The sequence below is a fragment of the Anser brachyrhynchus genome (assembly GCF_964034855.1).
Source record: "Anser brachyrhynchus genome assembly, chromosome: 7".
In the NCBI taxonomy this organism is placed as follows: domain Eukaryota; kingdom Metazoa; phylum Chordata; class Aves; order Anseriformes; family Anatidae; genus Anser; species Anser brachyrhynchus.
In genome coordinates, this window is record NC_137701.1 from 38,358,839 (window position 1) to 38,382,660 (window position 23,822).

Here is a 23,822-nt window from a genome sequence, read left to right on the forward strand (position 1 = left end):
TTAGTAAGTGCTTATACTTCCACAAAAATATCTAGAGCTTTATTCTTGATTATAGTGCACTGCCAACTGCAAGTAAAAGCAATTGTTATCCTCAGAGTTTCAGTGACCTATTAGGGAGATATAAATTGTGACAAGATTTTTTTTTTCCTTTCTAAACTTCTGAAGGCTCATCTTACAGACTCTAAACCCCATCTTAAAAATACATAGTACAAAGACTGTTGAGTCCTCTGATGATACTACAGTTTTGAATCATCTTTATATAATTATGCTAGTGAATATAAAGTATCATTGTTTTCAGTATCTTTCATGAAAGCTGTTTCGACCTTCAGATTAAAGGATCCATATGGATTTCCAAACGAAAAAGTTGGAGCTCCTGTTTAAAACTAGAGCGCCAGTTCGGCATGCAGACATCAGATGCGCTTCCACTTAAAAAAAATGCAATTGTACCAGCATATATCCTGTCTGAATTTTTCTCCAGGGTAAACTCTTATAAATGAGTGCATCGTGCATAATGAGGATTGGAGGTTAGCTGCTTCCAATGAATTCCTTTTCAAAGTGTGAGAAAGATGCAGAGCAGCAAGGAGGAGAAATCCATTGGTATTTGAGCTCTGTAGGATGAAGAGGTTTGCTGCTGGGGGAAGATCAAGAGGAGGCAGTAGGAATATTTTGGGCACTTCTGAAGGAGAGATGGAGACCATCTGGTAGAGAGGATGCTTAAAGGAAGAGTGCCAGGACAGAGATAAAAGTAAAGGGAAAGGAAATAGTGACTGAGTAACATCAAAGAGCAGGGCTGTCTATAGAGCAGAAATGAAGACGTAGCAGTGACCCGACATAGGCAAATCTTAATACAAATGGTGGCACTGGGTGATGGATCCATATGACTCTGTGAAGGCTCAGGGGAAAAGCTCAGTATTTTAATTTCAGGAAAAGTCTCCAGGAAAGTGGTGTTGACATCTTTGGAAGGCTTATAATTTAAAACTGATGCAGTAAGCAGGGTTCCTGCTGTTTCAAAAATACTGTCCTGGAGTCTAATCCAGATACTGTCACTATAGCAGAATTTAAAATGGAGGGACGCCAAGAAGAATGTTTCTTCCCTCATCAGCATCAGCATCTTTTCATTTGAATGATTTTAAGGGTATTAGAAGTTTCCGTTGAATTGCCTCCTAAAGCTCATGTCCTGAAGCAATGGTTGGTGTGTGGTCCTTCTCTGTGTTGAGCTGGAGCTCATGTAAAAAAAGGAAGATGCTGGTTTTGCTTTGCTCCTGCTGACGGAGAATAGCTATTGGCCAGTCCCTTTCTCCTGCCAAAGCCTGGAAAACGTTTCTGTCATTGGAATTCCACCAAGATTGGAACTCCAGCAAGCCCCATGGTTTCTGTGGTAGAGCAACACGGTCTAACAGTTTGATAATCTCTTGTGCCTTGCTTCTCCTGAGTGTTGCTTCACATCTAGCCCTAAAGGCAGGAGGTTGGGGCAGGTGATGGGCTTAATTACAAAGACTGGCTGTGCTCCTGCCTCTCTTCCACCTTCCCCCTTCCCATCTGGCTGTAGGAGGAGACTTTCTGCATCCTAGGGGAATCATACTTTTTTTGGGAAAATACATTTACGGATGAAAGATTGAGGTCTGGAATATTTCCTTTCCTTTCCTTTCCTTTCCTTTCCTTTCCTTTCCTTTCCTTTCCTTTCCTTTCCTTTCCTTTCCTTTCCTTTCCTTTCCTTTCCTTTCCTTTCCTTTCCTTTCCTTTCCTTTCCTTTCCTTTCCTTTCCTTTCCTTTCCTTTCCTTTCCTTTCCTTTCCTTTCCTTTCCTTTCCTTTCCTTTCCTTTCCTTTCCTTTCCTTTCCTTTCCTTTCCTTTCCTTTCCTTTCCTTTCCTTTCCTTTCCTTTCCTTTCCTTTCCTTTCCTTTCCTTTCCTTTCCTTTCCTTTCCTTTCCTTTCCTTTCCTTTCCTTTCCTTTCCTTTCCTTTCCTTTCCTTTCCTTTCCTTTCCTTTCCTTTCCTTTCCTTTCCTTTCCTTTCCTTTCCTTCCTTTCCTTTCCTTTCCTTTCCTTTCCTTTTTCCTTTCCTTTCCTTTCCTTTCCTTTCCTTTCCTTTCCTTTCCTTTCCTTTCCCAACAAAACAGGTGTGTTGCTTTGATACTGAAGTTGATCCAAGGAAAGGAAAAGAAGAAAGTTCTTCCAGAGGGTAATTAATCCCATCTTAAAACAAGTGTGTAAGACAGGTAGGATGTCTCTCTCTCTCTGAAAGTGCCAATCTGTCACCACTATCTATAGAAGGAGTCTTCACGAGTAGCTTAGAGTAGGTGTTTGACTTTTACACAGTTAAATTTAGAGGAGATGATTGCCACTTTTTAAGTCAGTCAAAGTGTTTGTTTATCAATGATTAACTATTACAGATTGAAAAGTTGTGAGAGAGAACAAAAGTAAAAATATAATGCCATTGATAGAGATATCACATAATAAGGAATAGCAGTAACAGCAAATGCAGATGGTTAACATTTACATTCCCCATTGTTTTTATTTTACTGTTAAATCTTCCCAGATTTTAAGTCTCGTTTGATCTGAAGAAGGAAAAATTTGCCTCTGCTTCGGTGTAAGCAAAAACTGCTGAAATATTTGTAGGATTAAGAAGTGATTTGTCCTGGAAATGTCAATTCTTCTATGTAGGGTCATTAATCCATAAAATGAATTTGCAAACATTTATATGTTTCCTTTAGTGTTTTTGGTGTTTTACTTGACATGCTTCTGACTGTTCCCTAAATGAAGATTGCACTCAGACGATCCTGCAAGGAACACAGTGGCAGTTTGTGGGACTTGGTTTTGCATGTATCTTGACCTGATGTATACAGTCTGTTACAGTGAAATAAATGGATTTGTCATTTAACAGAATTGTATTTCAGGCTGTTACCCAAGGGTTTCATTGTGTACAGTGCTTTCACCGGTCATAACTATACTGTAAAAGTAGATAGATAAAATAACTTTTTCTATTAAAAAAGTAGTTCTTGACTACAGCCTGGTTTGCAAAGTAGATAATACCTGTAGAAATGGCAGATGCTCAGAAGTTCTGGAGTATTGTGACACTAGAAATTTTAAAAGAAGTTGGAAAAAGCATATGGTATATATGGACGGGAAATCCTGTGGTAGTTTTGATTTTACACAGGGAAAAAAAAATAAAAAAGGAGTTGCTTAGGTCCATAAATCTGTTGTATGCTGTATTCAAATAGAGATTTTCATGATCTTAGCTTTCCTCTTTCCTCAGAACGTTGCTTTCAAGTACAGATGGGCCTACACCACAAGTTTGGGATCCAGATTGGGGTTTGGACCTGACATTCATCAGAGTGTAGGCATCTGAACCTAGCATCTGAGGTCAGCATCTTGTGGAATTAACAGCCTACTGCAAGGTCTGGATTGAGTCTATCTTCCCCATATTTCAAGGTATAGGTTTGGAAAATGCAAGGATATGATTTGACCTGATCTGTAACTTTAAGGTATTTAAATTAAAAATTGAAAGACTTTTAATGAAGTGGGAGGCTATATTTATGATTATTATTGTGCCTGAAGGATGAAATTGCATATAAGGATCTAATTCATTGGAGATTATAATAAGAGACATACTTAAAATGGTTTCCAATCTAAATACTGGTTTGAGGTCAATAAGAGTACCTATGGCAAATTATTCAGTCTCCTGATTTATAATCCAGTGCTTTTACTCCAGTATGGTTGTTTAATTGTAATTCAGCCTGTTCCTAGAATAAAATATCATACATTAATGAAACAGTATACCTAGGTGCAGAAAGAGACTTAGCCTGCAAACACTCTGAGTTCCTCTTTAGGCTGAGAATCCCTCATATTTCCGAGACTAATGATTTCTAATCCGTTTTTAAATGTTCCATGTGGATAGTGAAGGCGTAACTATCAAAACACGGTAAAATCATAATGCCTGTGCAGCTATAAATTACTGTTTTCAAAATGAGCTGGAGGTCTCCAACTTATTCCTAAGTGCAAAAAATTAGATAACATAGAACTGCTCAGACATTACTAGAAGCAAGTTTTCTGCCTTTTTCCAAATGCCAGGGAATTGTGGGTCTGCCCACAAACTCCATAGAAATGTCCATATGGACGGCAATAAACCTAGTCCTAGACAGAATACTTGAATAGACTGCAAACATTTCAGATCAGAGATCAATGGAAAGAACTGAGTTGTTTTATCGCAAATTTCTCTGATATGAAAAATGTCTCTCTAATTTTTCGTTCATCGAACTGTGAACTGCTTTGTATGAGACAATGACTGCTTATTCTACTGATGGTAAAGTGCTGCTTCCATGAAAGATGCAGCTTAAAAGCAATGCTGAAGAAGGAAGTGGCTTAGAGTATTTTCATAAGCCAAGTATATACTGGACATTTCAGAAAGCAGGTAAAAGAGAACCTCAGGCTCACTTTTACTTGAGTTAAATACAAATGCAACAATTACTTTTAAGGAAGAAAAAGATGCACGATTTAAAATATCATTAGGATAGTCTTTTGTGGGGCGCAGAAAAAACCTTTACAGATGTTATTGGCTCTTTGGGGTTATACTAAAATAAAAATTTGGAGAAGTGCCTCATTTGAATTTATACTCCCTTTGTGATCCATCAAAAAGGATTCATCTCCTATTCAAATGACTAGTCAATATGTTAGTCAGATCAAATACCGCTAATAAGATGCTAAAAATGCTTCTGAGGAACAGGGGGATTTCTTTAACAAGCCATAAAGTGCTTTTTAATCCATTTCTGACTTGTTAAGTTCTTTGTGATTCTCACAACTGTTCCATCATGACGCAGTTCCAATCCTTTGTGCAGAAGGAGAAAATCAAGGTGTAAATCAAGGGCAGTGCATACATATTGCCTTTCCTCTTCAACTGTTCCCAAAGCCGCTGTGGTCCTTGTTGTACTTTCCTATCATACATCTATTTAAGACACTGGTGCTGGTGGATACTTTGGCTTGATAAACCTGTTTTTTATGAGATTTTCCAAATCACAGAGCATAAGTTTTGTAAAAGATTTAAAACAGCATAAAATAATGAAACCATGTTGTCTTATTAGGACAAGAGAAGAGGAGATCCTGGTACCCTGAGACAAGGAAAACTGCATTTTCAGCTGCTTAGCAAAAAACGCTCTCTCTACTTTGAAGACTTATCAGATGAGTTATCTGTCTGAGGAAAGTGGCCTAATAATTCAGTTTTGCTGCAGACATGGCCTCAGCTGCATGGGGCCCAAGGATGTAGGAGTTCTCCAGATACATTTCAAACAGTAGAAAGAAATGTTGAATGGATGCAGATATTATGAAGAGGCTGGTTAGATTTTCTTGTGTTTTGTTTTGTTTTAGTTTTTTTTGCATATCATCCTGGTCACATCAGCAGAACAAAATTCTTCTTTAGTTAACTCTGAGCCTAAAGAGTGATCTTTAATATTTGCCTGATACTTAGGATGCCTCAGTGGCAAAAACCCCTCATCTATTTGGCTTTAACTGAAGCTTCATATCACTTACATCTTTAGTTTTTTAAGCTAAACATATATAAGTCTTGGGATTTCAGCTACAGTTGAAACTAAATGATTAATTAAAAAAAAAAATGTCTGATTTGTTTTGCCCACTGACTGCTCATCTCTGAAGTGATTACAATAAATCAAACCTTTCATAAGCCAAGTCTTTGGAGATAACCTTGAAAATGGCATACAAAATTCCTCTTATGGCTTCTTTTAATTTCTGAAAGCACACTGAATCTGACCATCCCTGTTGTTTCTGATTGATCGAATTTGTAGCTGATATTGTAGTGTATTGGAGACGAGTTTTTCTCTACATTTTCTGTGGAATATGGGGCGCCATCTTATAACGTATTCTTCATTCAATAAAAGTAAATGAGTTCATTCATGAAAATAAGGTTTGCAGGATTAGGCCTGTGAATATCAACCATTTGGGACTGAGAAAATAAATAGTAACATTTAATAAATATACAGTGCACTAAGACTATATTTATTAGTCTTTTGACATTTTTATCTGGCTCCTATAAAGAAGTCTTTGGAGCTGGGACAACTGGTGCAGGTAAATTTCCTACGTTGTGAAAGGATCTGGTATTTAGTTTATGGGAAGCAGGCCTGAGCAGATGTGAAAAGTTCAAATAAAGGAAGGCCAGATTAAACGCACTTTTGTGGCTGGAAAATCAAAACAGATGTTATTATTCAACCACAAAAAAATCTATGTGCACTTAAGTAGCATTAGGTGTCTGATCAACTACATTTTTTAAGTGAAAATAACAAAACGATTATAAAATTATATAGGCTGATAAAATGGCTTTAAAATTTTACCAATAGACTGACTAGTTTGGTCTTCTAGTTAATGGGAAGGTGTAGAAGTGAAGTAGATCTTATCTATAGAAATATGAGCAAATCTAATTTGAAGAGAGAATCAAGAGAAGAAGATACAGGCACTGGGAAAGAGTGTGGACCCTCCATCTGAACCCCAATGCATGTCAGAGCAATAATGATTTAAGATGGATGCACTTTATAATTGTCCATAAACATTCCTGGGCTCCTGCCCATGTGAAAAGGTTGATCTTGGCAGAAGATGACAAGTGTTGAAGGTCCTCAGGAGCCCTTGAGAGCAAGTATATATTTGCAGGGTGTGAATGTTGGCAAATAGTTTTAAAGATTATTTCTAATTAAAAGAAAATGCAATCTAGGTTCAGAAATGTGTACATTGGAGAAAACAGCTAAAAGAAATAGAATAGTAAGGGAGGACTGAAATTGGTATCTTTGTCTGTAAAAGCAAGATCATGTAGACAGTGGCAAGAAGTTTTCTTTCTCTCTCTCTCTCTCTCTCTCTCTTTCTTTCTTTCTTTCTTTCTTTCTTTCTTTCTTTCTTTCTTTCCCCCTCCCTCCCTCCCTCCCTTCCTTCCTTCCTTCCTTCCTTTTATTCATTCTTTCTTTCATTCTTTCTTTCATTCATTTGACAAGGTGGCATGGTTTGCAGGGACTTTTTTGTTGTCCTGGCATGTTTCTGCTCTCGATGTACTCATGGTAAGCTTGCTGATAGTTAGAGGTTAATGAAGTACTCTTAATACTGACTCAGTGGGGTTGACAAGCCTTGTTAAATGTGCCACATAAAGTAGGGAGCTCTGGTCAATGCTTTCCTGTTCAGAGGGAAATGGAGTCTAAGACTTGAATATTTCAAATATCTCAGGAATGGTCAAAGAGATTATAAAGCTGCAGTCCATTTTTGTTGCAACTGTTTGAGCTGCTGCATGAATAACATGGGTATGCATGTTCAAGACGGTGTTGTGTGACCACAGAAATTTCTCCTGTCCACACTCTTATTCAGTAATTGATCATTGCTTGCCTGCTTCCTGGTCTTCAGAGTCACCAGGTCTGACCTCTGTTAACCTCCAAACTTACCTCTAGGCTACCCTTTCTTGCTGCTTATCCAAAGATGAAATCTCCCTGCGTTGCTGAAGTGCCTGAGTGCCTGACCATGGGCAGTACGTGGGCAACCGAGCGTCACCATGCCCAGCAGACACAAGGCTCCCCCAGCCCTTCTGCCTGAGCGTTTCTGGAAACAGGTCACGGAGATCTGCTCCGAAGAAGTGGACTCATCTGTCGTGCAGAGGTAAGAGTGGTGCAGCCAAAGGATGGCTACTCTACCACGTAATTAGGATGGGGAACTTCGCTCAGTGACGCTTTAGCTCGTTTATTCTCTGTGTGTACTGCCATAGGACCCAGCTTTGCACTGCAATGTGCACTCAAACGTTAAGAGAACATGGGTTTGCCTGTTAAACTCGGTTTAATCTAAAGGTAGTTGCAGGTAATTTGGGCTCTGTCCTGGTTGTAATGGTCTTTTGTTAGAAGAACTCAAGATAATTGCTCTCAATATCTAGGTCATTTTAAGGAGGAAAAAAAAAAAGGGCAAAAAAAAAAAAAAGCTGTAGCTCCTCATTCACACAAGTCTTCCCTACTTTTCCCTTACTTATTTAAAAATGCATCAGTGCTGGAGGCCACACCTTTTGGGAAGGTGACTCCTTAGCTGTGATTCATACATTTCTGAACCAGTTGTGCTTGGGAAGAGTGTAAAACTGAAAATCCCCACAGAAACATGATTAAATGTTAATTCTAAAGGTGAAATCCTGACTGGCTTTCAGGCAAGGTCAGGCTCCTAAAAGCCAAAAACTAAAGGTTTTTAAAAGTCTGAAACTCCTGTGAAAGTCTGTGTTTTAGCAACTTGAATCCAATTGAAATACAGTGTAATTAAGGCTTCCAAGACACTTGGGTTTTATTTCTAAGAAGCGCTTGGATGACCTGTAGGAAACTTCCAGCATTTTCAAGGGACCATGTAATTTTAAAGCTATAAATGCTGGACATTTCTACCTGGAACCTAAACAAGCCTCTGTGAAAATGTATATTACTTAAGAAAAAAAAAATAATAAAAAATCTTGTGGCCTTAAGAGTCAGCTAATATTATTGCTTCTTCTCATTTGAAGAGGTCTCTCCCGTTCTCAAGGAGCCTGTTGTTTCGGTACTCATGTGAAGGTGGGAAAAACATGACGTGAAAAAGAGACCCTTTGTCTTTGCTTTCTTTCCTAAAGTGGATGCTAAGTATCTTACTGATGCGAAAGGGCTAGAGAGAGCAAAATGTGTAAATAATTTAATAGGGAAAAGAATTGTAAGATAGCAATTCACCAGAGTAAGGACAATAGAGTACAAAATGCCATAAAAGATAATAGGCTTATATGAATTGGCATGTGTTAGTGATTATGCAATCATTCATTTCCCACAGATTTCTTTTTATAGGAAACTTCGGAAAATCCCCAAAGAACTGACCGAGTCATTTAACCACAACAGGTTTCTTTTCAACATGGCTAGGAGTGGGCGATAAATATTTTCACATATTTGTGCGCTGATGGCTCGTTTTCACCCGCTGGAAGCAGCAGCGCCCTGTGCTGCCACAGCCACCCAGAGAAGCCGGGGACCACGACCCCACGCTGAGCGCGTCCTCCTCCGCCCCCCAGTTTCCTTCCCTCTCGCGTGGGACCAGGTGACGGATGCAGACGGGAACGTACTCGTGTAATTGGGGGCTTTCAGCCTGGTTTGGTGCACGCCTGGCGCGACAGGAGCTGGGGCAGCCGAGGAGAGGGATTTCTGCTCCAGAATGTGTTCCCAGCTCTGGGCTGGATGCAAATCCCTCTGGCTTGCAGTGAGCAGCTGAGTGCTCCTCGGTCACTGGCAAAAGTAGTCGTTTTCTTTGTTGCTGTCACAGACAGTTTAAATACTTACATTTCTGGCAGCAGTTTTCCCTCACCAGTAGGCTAAGGAAAACAAGACCTCGATACACACTTCCTAAGAATTTTTTTTCTTTTCTTTTCTCTTTTTTTTTTTTTTCTCTTTTTAAACAGGTTATTTTCCTTGCAGTTTTCAGGACAGTTGCTCACAGCCTCCAAATGTCCCTGCAGCCTCAAGATGTGCTGTGAGTGAGCTTGGCCCTCTCCAGGCTGCCTCCCTCCAGGGAGGCCCTAAGGGACCTCAGCATCCTCATGTGTGCACAGTGTGTCTCAGGCTCTCCTCTCGCTAAAGCAGCTCTGAGCTGAGCGGCTGCGGGAGAGGTTGCTGCTTGCTCATTCCTCCCTCCCCTGCTCCGCTCCTCTTACTGGGGCTGCTTTGCTTTCTTTCACTTTGCTCTGCTTGACCCTACGGAGCAAGCATGCTTACGCCATGGTGGTGGTGACTGCTGTAGTGCAAGGAGAAGATGCTCAGGTTTACGGTGTTTTTTGGAGCATTTTGTGGAACCAAAATATGACATCCTGGCTCAGAGTGGGCAAATGAGGCTTAATCAAACTCGCCTCAAAGCCTTCAAGCATAATTTTGCTGGTATCATTCAGACAATCTTAGTTGCTCTGTGCAAAGTACTATTCTTGCTCCCGTATAAGTAGCAGGGTGAAGGGAGAGTCAGTGGAAGACTTTGAACTCCAAATCGCTTTAAAAGACTGAAAAAGGAAACTGGTTAGAGGATCTGGATCTCCCTCATGGTTTGGCTTTCAAATCCAGAATTCTGATGTCTGAGAGATGTCATAAATCAAAGCCATCCAACAGGTTACAGACATCTCTGAATATCAAATAGTTTATTGTTAAAAAAAAAAAAAGGAAAGAAAAAAGAGAAAAAGAAAAGAAAGAACAAAAAAGAAAGAACAAAAGAAAACTGCCCATTAAATCCCATTAAATCCCACAAGTGGTTAAAAATGGTCATTAGGAACATTTGCAAATGTTTAGCTTAGCTTAAGTTAGATGGACATAATTTCGATTAGGCCATGTACTTTTTTTTTTTTTTTAACTACATTACTAAGCTGGCTATGAATAGTAATGTTTTCATTTTTTAAATACACCGACTCCCTTCACAGTTTCAGCTCTCTTCTGTCATATTTGGAACTTCAGAACATGTGCAAGGACAGAAAAATACCAAAGGGATATGATACAGAGCGAGTCTGACCGGTCCCTTCCCAAACCAGCAACATGCTCACCAAAATCCTCACCCAGCACCAAAACGGCGGCAGCTTTGTGGCAGGAGACTGGGCCCTCCTGTCAGTTATCATTCACAACTACAGTGTCACAGAAGTTTGCTTCACCTGCAGTACCACAGAGTCACTTAAATCTTCGTGTTTGTGTTTCCAGTTTGCCATTAGAGGCCAGTGGCTTGGCTGCAGCCCCGCTGCTCAGGGTGCACAGCGAGCTCTTGGAGTCATGTCCCCGGCCTTCAATCTCACTATTTTCTCACTCAGTCTTTTGTAACATGCCAGTCAGTTTTACATACCAATGCATGTGGATGTATAGTTGATTCCACCAGGAAGGCTGATATTGCAAATGCCTGTTTAACCCCGGGTTGAGGACACTGGTGGCACGTAGCGCTAGTCAGCACAGGATGCACCGCTGTTAGATGGGGGCTCATGCTAGGCAAAGCTGGTGGGTCACTGCACCGTGAGACAACATTTAGGCTCAAACAAACCTTAATAAATGTTCAAAGCATCTGAACACACATGTGGAAGCGTGGCTCTTCCTCCTCCCATACACCACCTCACAGCAATGTCTGTGCACGGCCTCACTTGCCGGGATGCAAAGTTGGCATGTCATTTTTAAATATTGCAAAATATTTTTGCAGTAAGAAAAGACAAATAAAAGGTAAGCCCTGAGTTGCCCATTAGATGCTTAATTAAACAAGGCATGAACACAAGTTGGAGTTACACTTGCAGCAGTGCATTGACTGAACCAATGAATGCCTGTGATCTTAAAGTACTGTTAATCTAAGGCAATGAGTTCTGAATAATGTTTATTAACTATATTTTAATGACTTGTCGGTTTTCTAAAACACATGCTGGAGTATTTTAGAAATCACTTAGTAAATGTAGTTTTAATTCTTTTCCCATATTCATGGGCTGCTGCTTACTTTAAAAAAAAAAAAAAAAAAGAGATTAGAAGGTTCAGATTTAGAGCAGCAAATTGCTGTGCTAATCTGCAGGTATTTCTTTTCTTGATATGGCCAGTAATGTCTAATCTTAGCAACGCAGGCCCAATCATTGTGCTTTTTCATTAGAGCTGCAATGAACTGTGTGCCAGGGACTTGAACTCTGGTGAGCAAACTGCTCCGAGCTTGCAAGATTTCATATGAAAATGTACTGTGTGTGTTAAAGAACAAGTCTAAAAAGAACCCGTTGAGTTTGTGCAGAAGCTGGAGAGTTCACTATATCAACACTGGTAGGAACAGCATGCCTTTGGACCTCCATGCAGTGGGGTGGTTAGGGCTGGCCAGGAACAAGAATCCTGTGTCATGAAAAATTTTCAAGCCTTTAAATTTGTTTCCATTTCTCAGGAAGGAGAAATAAAACCCTCTGGTGTTATCTTTTTCCCTAAAAAATATTATGGGGAAAGGCTATGGTGAGAACCTTCCCTGCCGGATGCCGTCTTCAATGTGGGTACCCCCATTTCAGAGCTGGGATCTGCACCTGGACCTCCCGACAGTCACGTTACCTTCAGGGTACGGGTGAGTCTGCGTTGACTTTCTCTCTCCCCCTCCTGCTACCCAAAAGCTCCATCTGAAATGGAAAAAATCCCACCAGTAGCATCTTTGGAGAAACATGTACTGTTTTGTGGGAGATTCAATGCAATTATATGTTTTTGATAAATACAGTTTTTCTTAACTTCCCGGGTGTTGTAATGGTCATGACTGGTCTGTGAGCCAATCCCAAGGTGCTGCTGAGCATGGAAGTCTCAATAACTTTTTGTCAGGTTTTCTAGTTCCTTGAGCTTTGCTTTCTTATGTTCTGGCATTGTTTCCAGTATTTCAGTGTTTCTGTAGCCAAGTGACCTTGCAGTCTGAGAGATGATCCATCTCCTCACGGAACAACCTTCTCTACCTTTGTGGTTTCCCTTTGTCTCTGTGGTCTCCTAATTTTTTTGTAATCTTTTATCTTACTAATTTCAAGTATCCACTGGGTTTGATCCTTACCAAGGAGCTTATTTTTATTTCTCAATTCTTTTGCTCCCAGATCAGGGGATTGATCTTGTACTTTGAAATCAGTGGTCATTTGACTGTGGGTATTAGACACACTTAAGCTCCTGAAGACCAAAACAGTAAATATGGAACAGAAGCAGCCTTGATTTAATATCATGAGCCTAATAAGCCTCTGCTTTCTGTTTTTCTGCTTGGACCTATGGCCTACTGTAAAGCATTTAGGGTGTGGGGGGCACTGAAAGAAATCACCGTCACTTTCCAGAACAGACTTCAAAGGCAAGCTCACTTTTCCCATTGCTTTTTATCTTCCTTCTATTTCTAGTGCTTACTTTTTTTTTTTTCTTTTCTTTTTCCATGCTGCTGTTCCAATTTTTGCCCACTTTTAATTTCTCTATTAACTTTAATTAGGCTCATGAGCTTGATCACCAGGTGGGTTTTCCCCAAGCTTCCACAGCAATACTTTCCATCGGCAGCTGACTTGCAAGGGAATTTTGTTAAGCTGCAGATAGGAGATAGAAGCCTAATGTTATCGAATACAGAGTGTTTCAATGCTAAGTGTATTTTATATCTGGTGAATTTGCCAGGAAGCATTATTTGCCTGATTATTTTTAAGCAGGCAGGCTTGAGAGCCCCTGACCAGCAAGGTATCAGAGGGCAAATGAGAGGAGAGCGATGTTAGCCAGGGAAATGATTCATACCTGTGAAGCTAACCAAATGCTTCTGAGTCTCAGGGAGGTAGCTCTGCATCTTCCAACTGCCTTTTTCTGACAAAAATGCGACATAGGAAAAAAAAAAAAAAAAGGAAAGAAAAAAAAGAGAGAAATAGAGAAAAAAAAATCCCTGGATTCACTTCTGGAGAATCTCGTCACATGCAAAGTTGACTGCTAGGAAGGTTGGCACACACCTTTTGGACATTTTGTGTATGGTTTTCCTAGGCAGGTTCTTACTGGGTAAGCTTTTCCTGTATCAAATACTAAGTAGTGTAAAATATGAGCTATCAGGGTGAATTGCAGGTTTTTTTTTTTTTTATGATTTGCATATTCAGAATCTGCCTTGGGTCTTCTTGTTTTTATTCTTCTTCTTTTAAAACTACATTTACCTGAAGAAGGGCTTAGCTCTGAGTGCACAGAATAAGCGTTTTCTCTGCAGTTGACTTTAATCCTACCAAAAGAATTAACACTTGGAGCAGAAAACCTTCTTTGGGTCCTACAGGGCATTAGAACATCTCAGGTACTGGCTGCTGGTTTAATAAAAGGATAGGATTTCCATTTACTTCAGGCAGGCTTAATGTATTGTTCTTGTAGTGAGACAGTCAGAATGAGTCAGGAGCCAAAGAATACACTTTATAGACACAAATAATCGTAAATTCAGAATGTCACCTTTAGGCAGAGGCATTTTTATTATTGTTAGTGGAGCTGCTGAGTAGGTTTGATGTTTTATTCTCTTGAGTACTAAATGTTCCAGAGTACCACAGCCCTATCTTTATCAGGCTCACAAGGAGGGAGCACAGCCAAACTTGCTTCCTATACTTCTCTATGATTGATAGCAGATGGCATGCTTTAAAATAAACCTATCCATTAGCAGTCCTCAGTGTTTTTACTCAAGGCATTTACAACTGTCTCAACCAGAAAACACATTCGCTCCACAAGCTAGTTTCAGTCTGCAACAGCTGTACAGGTGCAAATCTTTCATTAACTCTTAAACAGTGGTGAAATAAACGTTGCACCGTATTTTATTTTTAGTGGAGAGGTTGTTCTTCAGAGGAGGAGTGGATTTTATTCTCCCTTTGCATATGGTAGAGGTTTGTGTTAAATGATATTAAGTTATGGTATATTTTTTTTCTAGCCTCTTGCACATCTTTAGGATGTCATGTTGCCTTAAGATCAATGTGGACGTTTGTAGGTGTACCCTCCGAATGATCAGATGGCAATACTGAGGGAATTGTAACGGGGGACTGGGATTCCTGGGGGACTCGTGGCCTATTCCTCTCCCTCTCTGTGCAGAACCACCCAGTGTGGCCACACTCGGTACTGCCCCGTGGAGGAGAGGCCGCATGGTGTCCCCTGCCCCTGTCTCACTCTGGGGTCGATTTTTTTTTCTGGTTTATTGAAAAATGTAGGGAGATGCGAGCACACGCACATATTTTTCAACCTGATTCAGAGCTCACTCCTGTTAGGCTATTCTATACATAAATTGCTAAAATCTGTCCCTGTGTGCACTTTATTTTGCCTAGATTTCTATGCAATAGACATAAAGGATGTTAAAATTGGCCTAGAAGTCCATCCAATACAATGAACTCCCAAGCACCTCCCCAAACATTAGTACATCAGCAGCTAGAGCTTTAAAATATTAGTAGAAAATCTTTAATATTATCATTTAACATTAATATTAGACAAGATCTTAAAATATTAGAGCCAGATAAAACAGTATTAACAGGGGTATAGGAGTCATTAAGCAGAATAACCATCACTGACTAAATGGATGCTGAAACTTTAACATGCAAACCAGTGTAGATGATAGGAACTTCACAGAGACGAGAGGATCCTTTCATTTAAAAGGAGGTTGGAGAGACGAAGGTTAGGGATTTGAAAGCTGGTAAATAAAACAACACAGCAGGAAAAGTTATATGGAATGTGCCATCTCATTAGTGGCGATCATGTCCTGTGTTATTTTTCTTAAGCTGAAAAGATAAAACAAGAAGACAGGCAATATTCTGTTGCAAATAAACGGAAATTGGGGCATTTTTTTTGTATAAATCTAAAGTAGCAGGAGGAAAATATATATGTGCTCTCAGCACTGGAAGTCCATGTAGGGTAATGGAGATGCTAAAGTGATTTAACAAGACGGTCTGTAGCTTGTGTGCCTTTTTTATGACATGTCAGGCAGAGTTTGGGGAACTTGAGCTTGGCCCCATGGAGAAGGGGGTTCTGCCAGCCCAGGGAGTAGGGGTTTGCTCCTGAGGGTGGCGAGCCGCTGTACCAGCTTGTGTCAGCTCTTTCTGTGAGCACCTGGAGGACTGGGTGCTAAATGAAATGAGGGGAAAAAAAAACAAGGCCAGCTGTAGACATAAGAACTTTAAGAGCATCAGTACTTGCTTCTAGCTAATCTCTCCTGATGACTCCCGTAAGCAGGCGAGGCTAGTTGTTGCTGTTAATTATTCAAAGCCCCGCACCAGTTTCATAGCTGAGTGGAGTAAGAGGATGTGCAGTGTCCCCATTTCTCAGTCTGGCTGGGGGAAAAGGCTTCACATGGGGTTTCTCCTGCCATCGCTGCCTGACACCCTGTTTTCAGGTGGGAAACATGAGCCTGAGAGGAGCTGCAGCTGACCCCAGTCCTTGGCCATCTGGCACCGTGAAACCTCACCTGTTTCGTTAGGGTCTGATGAGCTGAATGCAGGGAAGGGTTCAGTAATGTCCTCCTGCATTATAAAGCAGTGAGCGTGCTGACTGGTTTGGGGAACTATGTTCTACGTTCTTGTATGTAGAATAATAATGTGGAGTCATTTGGGTCTGGACATATTCCTCACCTTGTTTGCTGTCCCAATAATGATACCAAAACATTTTAATACATCACACAGTGTGATGTAAATCAATTGGAAGAAATAGAAAAATAGTCATAAAAAAAAGCCTGTTGCAATAGGCCCTCTCGGATCTGTTCTAGAAACAAGGACTGATGATTGAAATAGGCGTCTTATTTACACAACCAAGGCATCTGCCATTTTTATAGATTTAGCTTCATTATAGCAAAGACCATATATTTCATTGTAACCTTCAGAATTGCTGATTGACTTTTCTGTGAAATTGGGTTTCTGTTTGGAGACCAGGACTGCTCACACCCATGCAGGCAGCTCCTTTAGCTTGAAGCTGGGAAACTAAAACACTTTTGTGTTACATTTAGAGATGGCTACGCTGTTTGCTGCTTTTGGTTCACTGGTGTTATGGGGTTATTGTGTTACGGTGTTATCAGACTATTCCTGATGTGATTAGCAGCTTTCTGAAGAAGAAGAACAACTGTGGATAAAATAACTTTGTGTGAAATAACTTCTACAACATGCAGAGTCTGATGTGTTTGGTGGCCACTGACCTCGGGGTGGTTATTTCCAGGAGTCAGAGTGCACAGGTGCCTAAATATCTACAGGCATTGGCATGCACACTCCTCCAGGGAAGCAGGGAAACATTTTCTTCTTTAAACGAGAGTCTTAATGTTAAGTGTATTCTTAAGCACTATATGAGCTGGGGGGCCAAAGCACACAGTTTATTAAGATATCACAAATCATTGCAAATTATGTAGGGGCTGTATAGTATAGTTTCATTTAATAAAGAAAAAAATCCTTTTATTGCCCCTCCAACCCCTTTATTTATTAATAACCTAGGAAGATGTGATGTTATTAAGATGTGAACAAATTTGTCCTGGATGCCATCCAGCATACCCAGAACTGGTGTTGCACCATAATAACCACTTTTTCTGAACGAAGCAATAAGTCCCAGTCCCATCCCTGGGCTGGTGAGTGCTGGAGGGGAACCCGGGATGATGGGGAAGGGGAGGGTGGACAGGGCTACACATAATCCCCAGTAGATATGGCCTTTCAGTGAATAAGATGGATTTCTGATGCTAGTCTCCATGCCATTCATAGCAGTGTTCCCAGTAGTAAAGTTGTGCTTGGACTAAAGAGCCCCCCTCATGCCCCCTGCTTCCTTGCCAAAACTAAGCTCAACTAAAATAAATCATATTTTAGGAAGCTAATTGTACAGCCAAATAACAGAAAGGTATTGAAAAACTGTTGTATGCCTAACATTAAATGAATTTACATTGGCAGTATGGAACACATATACTAAAAATAAATATAGGAACATGGCAAAAGTGTAAGCTATGGAATTTAAAAAATGTAATGCCAAATATTAGTTATGGTATCCAGACTTATTACAGAACTAATACTCTATTACACACAAACTTATACAGTTTAGATCGGTTCTGAATAAAATTTGCTCTTTTATCATTTGATTGTATTTCTTGGAAAACGGAAACATGTCAGGATAACTTTTTTTTCTCCCTTTCCTGAAGTGTATTACAAAAGGTTTGTATAAGTGCCCTCACCAGCCTTTGGGCTGGAATATGAAAGTGCTTAGCGGTCCCTAGCAAGACCCTGGAAGCAATTTGGCAAGGACGCGATGCCATCCCAGGGAGGCTGCAGGGCACTTTCAGGCCCAGTCCAATTTCCACTGACGCCTGCGGAAATGTTCACACCACCTTCAGCACTGAAGGTGCTGTCACCGAACCTGTCCCTCAAGAAGGGACATGTCGTTTGCAGGACTTGAAACCTGGCTGGTTGTGTCATCGCCTTCCTTGCTGTGCAGGAGGTTTTTTGGCAGACGTGGGGTTGTGAGCTTGGGGCTGCGTCTCACCTGGTGACAAAACCAGCAGCAAACCATGGGGCAGAGCTGTGAGGCTGTCCCCCAGGTCACCCACCCTTCGTCAAGGGCAGAGCAGATCCAGGCTGGGGGTGATGTCAGCTGGAAAAGCAGGTACAACCTAAACAGAAACAATCCATTAAGGGAGGAGGGGAAAGAAAAAAACACACACGAAAAAAAAACTTTTGGAGAAGATTTTAAAAGTTTCCTGATGGATCAGCATCCTTGAGATTAAACATTCCCATATGTAAGTTGACATTTGAAAATGTAAGTCTTATGAAAGATAAGAAGGAAATTGTGAGAAATGCAACCTTAAATATTTTGAAGCATGACTTCCTGGATTATGTGGCGGTTGGCAAAACTTTCAGGGGAAAGATGCACGCCTCAAACTGCGCACGGTGTAGGGCACTCGTTTGCCTAAAAGTTTCCTCCTGTCACTCAATGTTTTTGTGTTCGAGCCCTTCCACACCTTCGGAGGAGAGCTGCTGTATCCTTTCTGCGTTGCTTTTAATCTCGCAGACAGATGTTTTAGATCAATCGCTCAAAACGGATCAGTTTAGCAGTCAGAAAACACTGTCAGAAAAGATTTGTTGTAGAGAAGACAAAACCGTGAAATAAAATTGAACTTTTATCCCCATTTGGATGGGAACTGTGCTTGGCTGGGGATCCCAAGGGGATGAACACAGTGGCCTATCATGTGTTGAAAAAACAAACAGATGACAGGGCTCCACAGTAATCAAGCAAACACGGCTTCCGAGAAGCAGTGTGATCACCATTGTTCGGTGCAGCGGGACCTAGGAGGAAGATAATTATTGGGGGAAGGAAGGTGGCCTCGGGCCTGCAGCGAGGGAAGCCGCTGTGAGCTCCTGCCGGCTGCGAGCAGCCCGTGCCACGCTTGCAGTGAAGGTGTGACACACGCACAAGGCTTGGCAGAGCAGTTGGACCTCATCTGAGGGGTGGTTAACATGCCAGCGGTGGTGGGTGTCGGTATTTCCTCGCTGCAGTGGCACATCGTCTTCCCATGTCTAAAAACCCAGCGCAAGTAGGTGGGTGGCTCACGTAGCAGCCACAAGCCCCACGCAGCCTCTTGACAAGGCAGAGGGGGCTCAACCCAAACCTCCCAACCCAGTGTGGTATCTGGCTGCCTCTCCCTGATTATGTGTCAGCAGAAATTTCAAAATGTAAATTTTTTTATTTCTTAAATTTATTTTTCCCAGAAGGCTGTGTTGTGTCCCGTGATGGCCTGTTCATATGCTGAGCTGGAGCTCTGCTTGGCACCATCCTTCAGTCTAATCACATTTCAGTGCAATACCAGGCTTGCAATGGCAAATCTTCCTACCGAGGACTGTGTCTCTGCTCCACTGTCATTGCTGTGTCCTACGTGCCCGTGCCGGGGCACGCCGTCTGCTTTTTGGGTGCATTGTACTTTGTTTTGGGAGGTTTTGCGGAGCGGTGCCTTCGCCGGCTCGCCTCCCTCTATATCCTTCGTGCTGGATGAGTTTGCATTGTGTGGTGTTTTCCTCTTCATTTATTGCAAACAAATCTGGTCTCTGCCATTTGTTTACTCTTATACTCTGTCTTTATGCCTTGGTATGCATTTTTAATTAGATGCGCTTCAGTTCTTTCGCTGCTTGTTAACACTTTCGGATGGGAAGTATGGTCCCCACCAGCCCTGCAAGTGTTCTCTCTGCTTAGGAAATGCAGATTTGTTTCTCCTACCCCAGATAATTGTCTGGTACAGAGACTTGGTCCCCAGCCCACCTACCTGCTGGCTCCAGGCGTTCCTGTGGCGGACTCTTAAGGCCATTCCCCTACACAGCCAGGGCAATCTGAGTGCACTTTACTCTGAAATACTCTGCGTACAGAGAACTAGTGTTTTGGCTATTTGTCTGGGCTGCTTCCGGGCCTCAGCAGCTCCAGCTCGGATGCCTGACATGGAGAAGTGGTGGACAAAGGCTGCAGTGTGCACAGATCAACTGCGTGCGTTGTCCAAAGCCCCTCTGCAGACAGAGATCAGGAATGCGCCAGGCTCGTGAAGGCATTGGCCACCCGACCAGTGAATGGAGGATGGATGAGCCTGGAGAGGGATCCTGAAGCCCTAAACACATGACAGCTTTCACAAAAAGGCATCTTTCCTGAGTGCCACTATTGTTAAAGCATCAAATTCTCTGTTTTTTTTTTTCTTTTTTTTTTTCCTTTTTTTTTTTTCTTCTTTTAAATAGTGTGAGCCCAATAGCACTTGTGCTGTTTTCTTCTGCCTCCATATCTGCCTCATGCCACAGGCAAAAGACTTCATCCTTGCTAGCTGCCCTCTATACCACCAGCTTTCTGGAGATGGTGTGGGCACTGGGATGGGAAAACTTGACCCCACTCCACCCTTTCTTTCCAGTTTGCCTGCCCTGCTGAAGCACTCACTCGCTCTCCTGTTTTGTCAGAAAGTGTGCGTTCTCCAGGATTTAAGCCCTTTGAGGGACTGCAGGACTGAAAAGAGGCAAAAATGTCTCTTCCCTTCTCAGACAGTCTTCCCTGACCCCGTTCTTTGGCTGGGGGCAAGGTTGCCAAAGGTCAATATCCACTTCAGTGTGTGGAGAGATCGATATCTGCTGAAGCCGGTGCCTAGGCTTGCTTCCTCTCCCTCGCCAGCACTATATTTCACAGAGAGGAGCCAAGAAATGTTTCTCCTCCCTTCCAAGAAAAAGGGGGAGAAAAAGAAAGGAAAAAAAAAAAAGGAAAGAAGGAGAAGAAGAAAAAAAAGCCTTGTCTCCACACTTACTCCCACCAGGAGGGTATTGTGTTTGGCCTCTGCTCTGCTTTTTGTTATCCATTTGCATGGCATGATGTTTGCTTTGGCCGGCGGGGGAGCGGCCGGCTCCTTGGCCAGAGGATGGGTCGGGGCAGGGTCCTGCTGGTACCCAGCGGTGCGCAGAGCAGGGATGCTCAGCCCCTGGTCCTGGGAGGTTTTGGGGTGTTGGGAAGCGGAGGGCATCCCAGATGGCAGGGTTTCAGGGTGGCAGCATGCTGGTAGTGGGAGCAAAGAGCTCAGTGCTGAGCCTGCAAAAAAAAAAGTCACTCTTTGGAGCAGCATCGTGTTGGCAGGGAGATGAAGTGCGCGGGCTAATAGGTCTCTTCCACTTTAATTTCTATTTGAAAATGACTCTTTGTTGCTGTTCTCAGACTCAGCACCAGCCGTTCCTTACGCCACACACCAGATCTTTCTTTCTTTTCTGCCCTTCGCTTCACGGAGAAGGCTTTAAAGCAAACAAACACAAAACTGTGAGAAACCGAGGGAAGATATGGACTGGCCCACTCGTTACTGCTGGAATGTGGAAACTATGAAGACATCTTTTTTTATTACCAATGCTGGAAAGCACAGTCACTGAGTGGGCTGGAATACAATTTATACTACATGCAGTAGTTAAAAAAAACTGCAGAAATGGGTGTAACCCTGGGCTGTGGTACAACTGGCCTTTCAGCCCCCACTTGAGATTCCTCCATCCCAGGGGGCAACTGTGGTTTGGAAGAAGAGCGTGCATTTAATTTCACTCGGAGAACTTATTGGAGTTGGCACTTCAAGAAAGACTCTGAAGTATATTTTTTGTCATGATTAGTGGCCCCCTCACCACTACGTTTGATTGTGTTGGAAGCGGAAAAGTTAAATTCTTATAAAATGATGATTTACAATCCTTGATTATCCAGGTAGGGTGCGCGGATTGCGCCAGCTTGGTCATGGGACTCCAGCCTCATCCGAGCTCATTGCTGTGAGAAAATAAAACTAAAATGTAAAAAAGCTGAAAACACATCCTCTGATTGCTCAGGGAATTTTCTTAGTCATACGTTATCTTTCCTAGTAGTTTAAGTTATTTTGTCTCCACTAAAACCCAAAGCAAAACACTGCCCTGACACTTTCCCCTTGATTTCTGATCTGCCGCAGCCAAATTTATTTTTATCTCGTGTCGTCTTTTCCCCTATGGTTATGCAAATCCTCGGAATAGGGGGCAAGGGGAAGAGCTAATTTTAAAGTCAGTAAATTCCAGTGGAAGATTTCTTCAGTCGCTCCGAGCAGGACTATCCTGGGTGCTGTTGCAGAGCTGTGGCTACCTCCAAATAGCACAGGGGTAGGTGCCAAGTGGGGAGGCTGAATATTTTCCTTGTAGACACATAACTTTGCCCACAGGATTGAAGTCTCTTGCCTTAATGCTCTGTTAAGCTTCTCTGCAAGTACAAAGCTGTCTTAGGAGGCACACGTTGGTGAAATGTATCTCTGTACAACCAGCTGCTGAATATGACCTCTGTGTGAAGAGGGTTTGGTGGTGGGTGAAGGTGGGACTCCTGAGAAATATCTTAGAGAAAACATGGGACATCGAAACCTTATTGCTTCTTCCAGCAATCTTTCTCTGTTTTTGTTAACACATGCTATATTTTGATAAAATTTTTGTGTTTTTCATTCCCGCCCCCCCCGGCAAGAGAATACGATTTTCTTCCAATTTTTTTTTCTTTTTCTTTTTACTTTTTTTTTTTTTCCCTTAATACAAGTTTTCCTCAAAACTATTTAATCTATTAAATCTAATATGCAGCAGGAGATTCTCTGTGGATTTCCAGGCTGGAAATCCAGCAACGATAACCGTGGAGTCTGCTTTGTGAACAAACACAAGTGTACCAGTGTGTATATACAGGTGTAGGAACTGAAATGCAGACTGCTCTGTGTGTTTTACCAAAATCATAGAGGTAATCAGAGTATGTGGCGTGTGTAACAGCTTCCTACCAGCACTGTGCTTTTGTTCAGTGTGCTGGTGCTGGGTTAGTCAATGCAATTTGTGGTCAATGTCTGGAATCGCATTCGGATCCTCTTTGCTCTTCCTTTGAGTACCATTGCAATACTCATTACTGCAGCGAATTAACCAGAGTCAGGAAACTGCTGTGGGGCCTGAAGTTTCTGTATCCAGCAAAACACATAAGCCTCTCCTGGTATGATGTGTCAAGGGGCCATAAGTGTATCTTTAAATGCTTGGTAAATTGGAAAGAGTTTAAATATCCATTTAGGCCTTTCTCTGTTTTGGGGAATGGAAGATGAGGATGTGAATATTTATGAAAATAAAGTTATTTAGGTGCAAGGTCGCAGGTTTGGAAAATTTGGCCCGTAGAATACATGCACTAGGGGTGCTTGTGGTTGCATAAGATAACAAAATTCACAAGTTGTTTGGATTAATCTCCCAAGCTACTTCAGGGACATATTGTTTCCACATTCATGTAGCCTGATTAAGCTGCATATGAATTTATGTCCCAGTCTTGCAACCTAATAAACCTATACAATTTAAAAGCATGACAAGGGCTATAGGGTTTGATGTGTAAATTCTGCTTACATGAGGCACCGTGTGCATGCCTGACTCTCCGCAGAAAGAGCTGAATGCATCCCATGTCAGTCCAAGAATGAACTACATGTCCGAATGCCAAAATAAGTAGAATAAATAATTTGTTTCAAATATGTGTTTGGGAGCTCTCAACCTAGATGCTCCCTTCCAAAAATTCAGCTCTCCGTTTGCAAATTCTCTGGAAGTACAGTTTTTGTTCAAACTTTTGGAGTCCCTTTGATCTGGCTGGAAATTAGAGCACATCAGGCCTCGTACGTAATCAGAAAATGCCGTGTGAAAACAAAGACTGCTGGGAGTAGCATCTTTGTGAAATTCCAGCTAGACCAAACTCGTTCGGTGCTGCTCGAGCCCTGAGCTCACTGGTCTCATGACTGTGCGTGCAGTCCGGGCTGCTCTCTGAGGGCGGCTCAGGGAAAGAGTTAAGCCTGTTCTCCTCTTCTAGTTGGCAGAAAGTTTGCAGTTTAAAATTACATACTGACTCTGGTGTAGAGACACAAGAAATTATAGAGCAGACACTGTCCAGGACAAC

The 23,822-nt window shown here is 41.8% G+C and overlaps 1 protein-coding gene across 5 annotated transcripts in view; it reads left to right on the forward strand.

Moving 5' to 3' along the window:
- The first annotated feature begins 1,786 nt into the window (after positions 1-1,786).
- Positions 1,787-23,822, forward strand: part of LOC308197854 (uncharacterized protein) — a 120,179-nt gene continuing 98,143 nt past the window's right edge. For 4 of the 5 annotated variants that reach the window (XR_013953377.1, XR_013953378.1, XR_013953379.1 and 1 more), the window contains exons 1-2: positions 1,787-7,632; positions 8,862-12,045. The gene's annotated coding sequence lies outside the window, so the exon portion shown is untranslated. Of the gene's footprint in view, positions 7,633-8,861; positions 12,046-19,859; positions 22,040-23,822 lie in introns of those variants that run through there. The other variant, XR_013953381.1, reaches the window with a different exon arrangement.